General features: G+C 39.6%; 1 protein-coding gene across 2 annotated transcripts in view; it reads right to left on the bottom strand.

The window, feature by feature from the left end:
* The window catches only part of LOC122813988, a 558,403-nt gene that overhangs the window by 404,999 nt on the left and 140,997 nt on the right, over positions 1–12,407 (bottom strand). Inside the window, exon 1 of one of the 2 annotated variants that reach the window (XM_044086561.1) lies at positions 11,261–11,489. The exons of the other annotated variant lie outside the window; for it this stretch is intronic. The gene's annotated coding sequence lies outside the window, so the exon portion shown is untranslated. Of the gene's footprint in view, positions 1–11,260; positions 11,490–12,407 lie in introns of those variants that run through there. 2 annotated transcript variants of the gene reach the window in all.

The raw sequence follows: 12,407 nt of genomic DNA, 5'->3' as shown, positions 1-12,407 counted from the left end.
TAGATTAGGAGGGACGAACAAGTGTAGAATAGATTGTCACTAGGTTAGGAGGGAAGAACAAGTGTAGAATACATCATCACTAGGTCAGGAGAGAAGAATAAGTATAGAATACATTGTCACTAGGTTAGGAGGGAAGAACAAGTGTAGAATACATTGTCACTAGATTAGGAGGGACGAACAAGTGTAGAATAGATTGTCACTAGGTTAGGAGGGAAGAACAAGTGTAGAATACATCATCACTAGGTCAGGAGGGAAGAATAAGTGTAGAATACATCGTCACTAGGTTAGGAGGGAAGAACTAATGTAGAATACATCGTCACTAGGTTAGAAGGGAAGAACAAGTGTAAAATACATCATCACTAGGTTAGGAGGGACGAACAAGTGTAGAATAGATTGTCACTAGGTTAGGAGGGAAGAACAAGTGTAGAATACATCATCACTAGGTCAGGAGGGAAGAATAAGTGTAGAATACATCGTCACTAGGTTAGGGGGGAAGAACTAATGTAGAATACATCGTCACTAGGTTAGAAGGGAAGAACAAGTGTAAAATACATCGTCACTAGGTTAGGAGGGATGAACGTGTAACTATAAGACAAAACAAACTCAAAGTTACAAATGATAAGACAACTGGACTTCAGAAGCATATAACATAAAACAGACAGCTATTCATCAAAAACAACCCCAAAGGCAGTTGAGCCTGACACACAGTAAAATATTAATACTCCAGAGAGTAATTTCTGTAATTTATTTATCAAATTCAGTATACCACACCACATTAACTTTGTGTAAACTGAGTCACTCCTTTTTATTTGTATCTAGTACAGCATATATAAGGTAGAGGCATAACATATCTTTTTAGCTGCTTCATTAAATAATCTAGATCAGCTAGGTGCAAGTACCTTTTTCCCATGCGATGTACCACCTTTCTAAGACCAGCTTGTTCAAAGGTTCATAGTTTCATCGGTGATTACTGGGCTATTAGCCCAAAGGTCTTTATAAGCCTAGCCATGTCTGCCCAATATATTACTAGAGAAACCCAATATAAAGGATCTAGCCTAAACTTGAGATCTTAGCATAGTCATAGGTGAAATGCCCGGCAGAAATTTATGGCTTACCATCCAATCATCCAGGCTACGCCTAAACAGGGTCATAGAAGGGCTTTGTTAGTTGTGAACTGGTAGCCAATTTCAGAGGAGTGGCAACCTCTGACAGACATATCTGTCTCTCCAGCACGTCCTATTATGTCACAGGCCAGGTTACGGTCCCTAGAGTGGGTAACCCTTGTCCCATTTGACTTGTGGATGTGCAGAATTTCCATTAGGTTTGGATCCAAGATTGCTCTGCAGGCCTGGCACAAGTCTTCTCCATACCTCTCAAGTTCTAAAAGCAAGAAATCTGGACAAAGTCATAAATAATGGGGGAATAATGGGGGACAAAGGCCCAAAATAGGGACACTTTTTAAATATTGCGCTTAGAAAACTTAGAAAATTGGTAGAAAAACAGGTTTTGCATTATCCTAATTTTTCTGAAGGGTATGACGTCTGAAACTTGGATTTCTGTCATTATTTCACTAACTTCAACCCTTAATGTTTTTCCATTGATTTGCCAGAAAACCACAATTTTATGAGAAACAGACCAAAAATATGAGGCAAAAATCTGGACATTCTGCGAAAATCTCTAAGTAGTCTGTACGCTACTAAGTACAGTGACAGTGACTTCAGTCTGTCAATGTATGACATGTGCTGGAGACCCTGAATTGTCTTGGTTAGAAATCTCTGAGGTCTCTCAAGTTGCTGCAGATTCCTATTAAGATACATACCAAAGGGAGCATTGTACTCAATAATTGGCCTGGTCGAGTGCAGGGGTGTTATGACCTCTTTCACTCTTGAGGCAATGCCTTTGCTAATGAGGCGTGTGACATAGAATGCCTTCCTTGCCACAGTAGACACATGGTGGTCAAGGTTTAGGCTACATCTACTTGCTTTCCCAAGTCTTTCACTACTGAGTTGTTACTTATGGTATTATTATTATTTATATGATAGACTGCAGGGATATCATTTTTACCAAAGGGGTTGATAATGCATTTTTAGCATTGAGTTTGAGTCCACAGCTTTGGCATTAATCACTGAATTTTGTAAGTCCCTCTTGAATTATATTGACATTGTTTGGGGATTCAGTGATTGCACCTAATTTGCAGTCGTCAGCAAACTTAGTCAGCCACAGCCCTTCTGGTTTGGCCTGAACATCTGAGAAGCATATTCCAAACAATAGGTAGCCCACCATTGACCCCTGTGGAATTCCACTGGTGACAGGTCTGCTGGTTAAGGTAAAGTCCCCAACTTTGACTGAGTGTGATCTGTCAGTAAGCCAGTTAGCAACCCGCCTGATGACACAAGTGTTGATATTCAACTGGGAGAGCTTATCAGTAATGCCCGAATGCAGGATTGTGTCAAAGGCCTTGGCTAAGTCAAGGTAGGCTGTATGCACAGATTTGCCTTTGTCTATAGCTCTGTTGACATTTTTGAAGAGGTCCACATGTATGACCTGTCTTTGAGAAAACCAAACTGTGTTGGATCAAGGGTTTGGAGATCACCTATATCCTTATTTATAAGGTCCATAATGATTTGTTTCATGGCCTTACAGATAAGACTGGTTAAGCTTATGGGTCTGTAGTTCCCAGGGTCTGTTGCTGTACCCCTTTATGAAGGGAGATGATGGTTGCTGTTTTCCATTCAGCAGGAACAAACCCAGTACTCAGGCTGTGGTTGAAGAGAATACCTAATGGAGTTGCTAACTCATGTTTTAGACCATTTAAAATACAACCAGGGATGCCATCCAGTCCCATAGGTGTGGTGTTTATGGCCTTGGAGAGAACATTAATGACTTGTTCTTTGGATATGCAAGGTGGGGAAGATGTAAACAGAATGCTTTGCTGAATATTTGGAGGGGATGGGGGTGAAACTTTCACCAAACCTGTCAGCTAGCAGGTTAGCTATTTTCAAGGGATCAGTGTGTGTGTGATGCCATCCACAGCTAGTTCAGCACACATCTGGGTCCTACCTTTTAGGTTACGGAAAGAGCTGAAGAATGCCTTAAGGTTATCCTTAGCTATGGTTGCTAAATGTTTTTTGAAGCTGCCCTTACAGGATTTTACAAGTTGTCTTATTTGTTTGTTCAAGTAGAGGAGGGTGTTCTTTCAGTGATCGGACCTCTCTTTTTTTATTCTTACACAGCAACTTCTTCCTCTTGTTGTATAACTTATTAATGCTAGATGTCCAACAGGGAGGCTTGTTTTTGAGGATCTTGTTTTGATCCTATCAGGTATAGCTATCTCAATAATTTGTTTGTTTGTACAGGGCATTTGTGTATACCTTACTAAAGTTGTCAATGCCATCTCTAAGGACATGAGCATGGAAATTATTTATGCCATCCCTTAGAAGGGTATAATTAGCTTTGGTGAAAGTTTTTAGCCAGATTTCACCTAAGAGAGGTTCAGATGTTATAGCTACTTCAAATGTGACTGATCAGATGTGATCAGATTTAACCAGTGAGGGTCCTATACTGATGGTGATGCAATGGTCACCCATGTTGGTGAGGACCAGGTCAAGAATATTTGAGTCCCTGGTGGGGTTGCATACAATTTGTTCCAGGGCATTAGTGTTAACAAAGTCCAGGAACATTTGTGCAAGCATGTTGGTACTCGTATAAGTTTCTCAATCAATGGAGGGATAGTTAAAATCACCCATGACTAGAGTGTTTGGTTACAATTTTATTGCCTCAAGTAGGTCCAAATAAACAGCATTTGTATCTTGGTTTATTGAAGGGGGCCTATATCTAATGATGACTTGAAGGGGAGTTTTACCCACAGTTAGCTGAACTTCCTCCACAGTAGAATTACAGTAGTGACAAGTAAACCAGATCTACAGTTTAGTGGGAAGGGATGACATGTCTGATTTGAAGCCTCCCCTTCCCTGTCTAACCAGTCTAGAGGTGTATTTATCTTTGATGAAGATTGATATTCCTCCTCCTCTGGTTCTCACATGTTCACTTTGCAGTCTGAAAGTGTGGAAGGCATTGTAGCCTTGTAAGGCCGGGGTACTCTCTATAACCCTGAGACAAGTTTCTGTGACTGCACAGACATTTACATCCTCCAGGGAGAGAATAATTCCAGACAGTGTAGTTTCTTATTTAAACTCCTAGTGTTTAGCAACATAACCTTTCATTTATTTGTGAGTGCAGCGTAACCTTTCATTTATTTGTGAGTGCAGTGTAACCTTTCATTTATTTGTGAGTGCAGCGTAACCTTTCATTTATTTGTGAGTGCAGCGTAACCTTTCATTTATTTATGAGTGATATTTTCATGTCGGAAATTTTGTTCTTGAGACCTTGCCTAAAAAAGGCACTATGGAGGGCAAGTGCCTTAGCCAGTAACCAAAATCCTAGAGGTGACAGGTGAACACCATCTCTGGCAAAGCAGCATGGTTAATCAACCACGTCATTGCAGGCTGACAGGAACTGGATCCCCTTAGAGTGACACCAGAAACTAAGCCAATTGCTGAAGTCAATCATTTTTTGTTTATATTGTGGTATCATCTTAGGTGAGGGTAGAATGCTACTCAGGGGTAAGGACATACCTACATGGGATACATATTTATACAGCTCAATTGTGTCTCTCTCTTCATATCATCCAGTTAGGTATGTCTCAAGTCATTCACACCAACCTGAGCTATGATGGAGTCATAACAGTACTTGTTGTTGAGAGACTTGAGTGTATGTGTGATCTGACGGATCCTGGCACCTAATAGACAGCTGACCGCAACATTCTCCTTGTCCAGCCTTGTGAGAGAGAGACATCTATGTGTCTCACAATGGAGTCACCTATGACTAAAAAATTTGGTTTAGATGTGCTTTGCCTTAGGGTTCTTATTTGATGAGACAGTGGGTTTGTGTTTTTATGTGTATTGAGTGCTGTAGGTTAGGTGTAACATGTTTGTGTTTAGAAGGTCTCTGGTATTTAGGTAGGTTTCTGGTGAGTACCTCCGCATATGATGGTTTATGTGTTGAGTGCATGGTCTGCATAGGAGGTGTAGTATGTGAGATGACAATCTGCTCAGTGTTACTGTTCTGTATGCGAGAGAGCAAGAATTCCAGATTCTTAGTGTAGATGCATCTCTCACAATTTGTACTTAGGTGATTTAGGAGTAGAGGATTGTCAGTGTGGACGTGAGATAGTTGCTACACTGCCTCAGGATACCCATGTCAATCAGGCTGGTAGGAGAAATGGAGGGAAACTGACCACACATAATGCTAGGTTAAATCATATTTTCACAGTGGGGAGAGAAAATGGAGGGGTGTGGTATAATTGGGTGCTCTAAACTGGGTATATACAAATGGGGTGCTCTACAAAGGGTCTATAATAGTGGGGTTCTCTAAATGGTATGAGACTATTGTGGAGTCTGTGATTATGGGACTGTTTAAGGGGGAAAAGGGAAAATGAGGTTCTCTCTGAGCAACCAAGCACAATTTAAGGACTTCTCGGATGGATCACGGGCAGCAACTAAGGGAAAATTTATCTACTGACTTTTTGTGTCTATAACTGCCAGTGGTTACCCCCACTGCATGCTAGTGTGCAATGGTGCATGGTGGTGCACTATACGTGAACAGATGAATACAGCAGAGCAGTAGCTAGTCGCCTAACTCTGTGGAGCTATGTTGAAACAAGCGCAAACCTGCGCAAACAGCTTATGTAGCAAGAGTTAGCAAACTGAATTAAACAATTTAACCAATAAAAAAGCTCAAAACTGAGCCCTGTGTCAGCAACCTTCAGTCAGATGAGTCCTAATTGCACTCTCCTGCCACAAGGGTGCAGGGGTACCATGTCCAATAAAAGATAGCCTGGTTTAGATCTCAATTTAACAAACAGAACCAGATTCAGCAGGTCTGAAACTAGTCTATGTTACAGCCGACAAAAAGTGCAAGAAATCAGCAAGAACAGTTTTAAAAAAATCATCACTATAGCAAAAATACAGTTTAGAAGTGCAAAATACATTATAAAATTGTACTTATGGTTAGGAGAATGCAACAGAGTCCTTGGATTGCACAGATGACTACAGCAGAGCAGTGGCTGGTCGCCTAACTCTGTGGAGCTGTATTAAAACAGTGAGCAAACTGAATTAAACTATTTAACCAGTAAAAAAAACTTAAAACTGAGCCCTGTGCCAGCAGCCTTCAATCAGATGAGTCCGAACTGCACTCAACTGCCACAAGGGACCAACGTATGTTTTCCATAAATATCTTTGTACTCACAAATGGATGTTATTTGCAGTCATTTTATATGTTAATGTATAATTACAAATTATTGACTTATTTGCAATGTACATCCAGGGTGGTGCAGCAGTTGCGTTGTTGCCTCACAGCAAGAGGTTCTCCCATTCGATTTTCGGCTGGAATGTGGGGAGTACCTTCTGTGTGGAGTCTGCATGTCCTTCCTGTGGTTGGGTGGGCATTCGAAAGACATGCTTAAATGGGCGTGCGTTCGTTGAAGGTTAAATGTCGAGCTGGCACCTCAGTGTTCGTCAAAATCTACTGCCAATCATTAGTGGACCAGAGTTCCGCTGTGCGACCACTAACCAAGAAAAGCCGAAAGACAACAACAACATTGACTTATTTGCAATGTCCTTATTTTCTGTTTTTTGATGTTTACATTGATTTAGCTTACCTGATTACACTATCTTCACAGAGTTATCTTTGTGCAGGGTGCTTTGATTCTTGGGGAATGGATTAGGTAAAAATAAAGTGTAGATGACTAACACCGAACTCTTGCTTCTGATAATCTGCTGCTCATGAAAGAGTTAAAACACACTTAGATGTGCAGCTGCAATAATTTGAAAATATATCTTTAGCTGAAATCTTGTAATCAGCAGAAATGGAAGAGTGAAACGCAGGCTGGTCCCTTAAGGTTAAAGAGCCAGCAAACAGTAGTTGAAAGAAGGGGGAAGGGTGACACTTAAAAACAGAGTTTAAGCTATTAGTCTGAAAGTAGGAAAGCATAGGACCTCTGAAATATGCAGATATGAGCAGAGCATAATGTTAAAGTCCTAATCTGAAGAATTACAGGATGAATGCATACCTGCATGTTAGATATACTTTGGGACTTGTAATAAGATACAGTAAAGCACCTGCCATTTTTAAGAAAGAAGCACATCACGTAATGCTGTGGTTTCAGATATTTTTACTACATTGATAATTTACAATTTCAATTCTATAATCAAATGAAGAATTACAGGTGTTCAGTACAAGCTGTAAAAAACAAAAAAGTGCAGGAACTTGTTTCCGGGGCATTTTTTGTTCACTCTCATTCTTAACAATGTTTAAAATCTGTCTGCAAAACCCTACTCTTACCTATCAATAATGTTATTAAAAGCTTGCTGCTTAATTACAGTTTGTTTCTAATTCTTTACATTTGTTTCCTACAACATATTTTACCTTTCATCTGTTTTCCTCTTTACTAACAAATAAAACTACGCAAAGAAGGCTATTTTGGAACCAAAATGACAGTACAAGACCATTCACTTTTTTTACGCTCAAGCATGCAGGATCTTGGTAAATCTCCATTCACACTGAAAAGAGGTGTATGTATTGGGGGAGGGTGTTGGACTGACCAGAGAATAACACCATGAAATTACAAGTGACTTCTTCATTACACAGGTTTCTAAGCTTTTTTTTTTTTATTTCTGAGTGCGGAGGAAGTGGTACATTTCTGTGCAAATAACTTGTCTTCTTGTGTTGCGTTATTAACCCCTTCCTGTCTTAGACATGAACAAAGGCAAGCACTGTGATATGAACTTGTGCATGGCATGCACCTTCCATTGAAGAGCTCGTCACAGCTGCTCTTGGTAACCACCATTTTAAACTCTCTTTGCCAGTCTCCTCACGTCCTGTGCCTTGCATTACTGTGTCGTGCGTATAATTTTTAACGCTAAAAGCACACCATGACAGATCATGTTCTAACTTCCCTGAAGGATATTTGAAGTTGTTGACTCATAGGTAGGTAGACCCTTAATGTGTAAGAGTAAGGCACTGACTGACAGCCAAGTTTTTCTGAGAAAAATGTGATAGTTCTTAGTCATAATAGCATCATGTTAATGCATTTTTATGATCTCACTGTAGTATTTAAGATTCATAAAGTGTTTGGCTTTCTCTTACAGCACTAGTGAATCTAGATTATTGCTTATAGTGTGTGTGTGTGTGTGTGTGTGTGTGTGTGTGTGTGTGTGTGTGTGTGTCTGAATGAGTGTGTGTGTGTGTGTGTGTGTGTGTGTGTGTGTGTGTGTGTGTGTGAATGAGTTTGTGTGTGTGTGTGTGTGTGTGTGTGTGTGTGTGTGTGTGTGTGTGTGTGTGTGTCTGTATGTGTGTGTATGTGTGTGTGTGTGTGTGTGTGTGTGTGTGTGTGTGTGTGTGTGAATGAGTGTGTATGTGTCTGTGTGTGCAACATTTAGTGTTTTTCTAATTGCTAATGTAAAACAAGTGTTAAGTGTATTAGGACAGACTTAAATGGCTACATACCCGTGTACTAGGACAGAAAGGAAGGAAGTGATATCAATCAACAATCGTTAGGGGGGGGGGGACTGAAGAATGCTGAGGGCATGGCTAACAGCGCAGTTTAGGAAAGACTTGAGAAAATATTACCTCACAGAGAAAGGGGTGAGCCCTGGAATGTACTATCTAAAGCTGTGGCACATTGCAGGTCTTCCGTGGATTTTTAAGCATGCTCAGTTTATACTAGGGTAAAAGATGGGGCAGAGGCTGCTGCTTGGTGACGGTTACAACATTTGAGTGGACTAGATAAACCATAGGTCTTCTGTTAGTATATTTGTATATTTGTATGTGATGATTATAATCCCTCTGGTTAAGACAAACAAACAAGACATGGGACTGAACGCATGAACTAATAGAAAAAGTAATGGAATTACACTCATCTGGGGTGAATCGTGCAAGTGCTTAAAAAGACAGGCCAGACTTATTTCACTGCTACATGAGTTTGTCTCTTAAAGGACAATACTTGAAAAGACTGAAAGCCCACTTACCGAAGACAAAAAGACCAAGAAGACAACACCAAATCTTCATTTAAAAGACTCTTCACATAACCTACAATTTATCCAGGGAAAGGAAGCGGTCAGCAGACAATCTGAAGGAATCACATGGAAGCACTCCGATCCCACCAAAGTGGGGGGCTTCACCCCCTCACACACCCCAATGTGAGGGGCTGTGCCCCACACCCCCCTAACTGATTATAGCAACTCCGAGAACGCACTATAGTGGGGAAAAGGGTAAACTTCCAAATGCTGGAATGTTGGCAAAAGGCTATTCCTGCTGCACTAAATGTAACCCAAGTCTGTCTAACAGTGTTTTTGCAGGGGCCAAGTGGGAGGGGGACTGTGTCCACCTCACCTCCTGCTAATTATATATACTAATTCTGAGATCACACTCTCCCTGGGCAAAGGTCATAGCCCCCTACATCAAGGCTTTATTGTCAATATCTTCACTTGTAACTACATGCTTTATAACTTGATTTCATGTTACAAAGACACAGTAATCCCCTACAATACTTACATCAAACGCAGATGTCTTCATGCACTGGTTGCCGTATAATATTGCTACAGCACACCCTATATCCACACCAGATGCAGTAACCAGATAACTGGATGGAGTCTCGCTGCCCACAATGTAGCCATATCATGGATGCCATCATGGAAAACCTTTTTTAAAATATTAACTTTGCACTATGTGCTTTAACAATGGCATATTTATACTAATTTCAGGGGTTACCTACTGCAATATCTTAAAGGGTCCCATCCCTGCTCCTGCTTCAGAAATAATGGGTACCGAATATCAGTCTCATTTTAATACAAGAAACTCTATGGCTTTCTTGTATTTGATACAGCATACACAGTTCCTATTAATTTGGTTTGTCTATTTCATATTCTGATGTATTTGTATACAATATCTTGTTTTGTTAATATTCAAATTTTTATTTGATTGTTTTTTTTTTTTGTCATTTGAATATAGTCATGGCAGAAAAGGGTCCTTGGACTAGTCTACCAACCCAGCCAACAAAATAATCAGTCAGTCAATCAATCAATCAATCAGTCAATAAATAAATAAATATTGTGGTGACATGGTATTCCCATTCTTAGGAGCAGGGATGGGACCCTGTTTCTCTTAAAATACACTGTGTCTAGTCTCTCCAAATACAAAGTTTTCTCTTATACACATTTTTATTAGGAAATGTGTTTGAATGGCTAACCATAGCTGAAATGTACCATGATTCCTGTTTTACTGAAATGCAACAAAATGTAATGGAATGTGATTAGTATCTGTCAATTTAGCTGTATTTGTAAATGTCTCATATTATAAATGATATTGTGTTTTTTTTTTCTGTGTTTGTTGGAGCTTTTCTCCTCAGGCCTCCACTGAAAATGGACATATATCTAGTTGGACTAGCCCGGTCAACAAATGTAAAATAAATAAAATAAATAAATAAATACATATTTTTATGCAATGTATTTATGTAACATCTTTATATTCATCTAAAATTAGTCTCATGTAGTTGATATCTACAAAGTATACTTCATTTACACATGCTGTATAGTTTCAGCTTCACTTGTTATAACACTGCCGTAAAAAAAACATTATCACTAACATAACCTTCCAGCGCAGAGTCACATGACAACTGAAAGGTATGGTGGGCAAGATACATACAGACTTTTCTTGCACATTGGAATCTGTTGTTCCTTAGTCTTCTAGAGTGAATTCTCAACATTTCAATATTACTGCACAATTATAAGTGTAAATAACCCGATCCATACTAAACAAAAGTATAGCTGGGTAACTAAATGGTGCAAGGTTTGAGGTGGGGAACTAAATTTTATTTTTGTGAGATTGTACGCTCCTCAGTAAAAACCACATCAGAACAAATATGCTGAGACAGCTCTACTGTACAAGGAGAAAAGCATATTAGTCACTTGACCAAAACCGCTATCAGAGTTAGGAAACACTGACTTTAAAACATCAGAACTCATATAGACCAAATATGCAGCTGTTGCGTACATCAGCACAGAACACAGAATTTAAGAAAGTGCCTTTGTATAATACAGAAGAAGCATCTGTTCTCAGAGTGTTTTTTCTACCAAATACTGTTTGCCAAGTATCTTCTTAGTGCTACCAGCAGAACTGCAGGGCCCAAAACTTACTGACCTACCAAAAATCCCGACTTCACTTAATGCAGGGAAGGTCTCCATCTCCACATGTTCGTCCCCAAATTAAACACAGTAACTTGTTATTGTTACTGCTTTAGACAGGCAAAATGGACAAAAATAGCGATAAGTTTACCAGTATAATAAATTCAAATGTTAATTTGAAAATGCTTTGATATCTATGATGAGGCTGAAGTTTCCACAAAATGTACTTTTGGAGAATTAGAACTTGCCTCAACTAAGCACAGAAGTGCTAAAGGTAAAAGGTTACAACAACTCTCTGTCACATTATTGCAGAATCTATTAGGTTACACTGGTATGTGGACATTTACATAGTAAAGGTAGCTCCTAATTCTTTTTAAGGCTTATGCATACTTTTTTATAAAATATTGTTCTCCGAGAGTATACCACCTTAACAGTGAGGATCACATCAATGCTCCAGCTTCCTCTGTTGGCAATATTGCAAAGACCTGCATGTTGCAATAACTATTAACATCTTTAACCTGATTGTAGCAGCAGTGTTTTAAACTAACATGGCTTTACTTCTCTTTCTTGAATTGTAAAATATTAGGTCTGATTATCAGGCTGGCAGAACGGCTTTATAACTGAAGATAATGGGATAATGAAATACAGGACAAAATGAGAAAGCATATCTGAGAAACCATTGAGAATGTAGGTACCCGAGCCTTTAACACTGCTGACCAAGTAAGTGACAAAAGATGTGTCCTTGCTTCCGTTTAGGCAGGGGTGCACAGCTGAATGAACACCCAGAAAGAGGCAACAGAGCTCAGCTAATAAACATGGGTAAAAATGCAGTCTACTGAAGATTAAAAGGACCAGGAAACAGAAGAAGGAAAGTTATATGCGTGTGTTTAGGGGTCAGTCACATTCGCTAGTAGCACCAGCACTAGGTAAACAGCAGAGAAGAAAACACAGGTGCTAACTTGCTTAACTCATACCCTAGTTAATATGCTTCAGGGCACATCGTTTATATGGTTCTCTCTGATGGCAGAAGGTGAGAAAGTTGTGGGTTCTTTTCCCATGCCAGGTACTTGAATTTGCTTTTCAATGTAATGTGTATGTTCTGGGGGAGGGACTTAATTCTTGAGGCTTCCTTCTTTTAAATTACCTATAAAATGAGGTCCCATATGC

Source organism: Protopterus annectens, chromosome 10.part0, assembly GCF_019279795.1.
Source record: "Protopterus annectens isolate FY-2018-M chromosome 10.part0, PAN1.0, whole genome shotgun sequence".
In the NCBI taxonomy this organism is placed as follows: Eukaryota; Metazoa; Chordata; order Ceratodontiformes; family Protopteridae; genus Protopterus; species Protopterus annectens.
The sequence above is the reverse complement of the archived record's forward strand: the minus strand, read 5'-3'. Positions and strand labels throughout refer to the sequence as shown.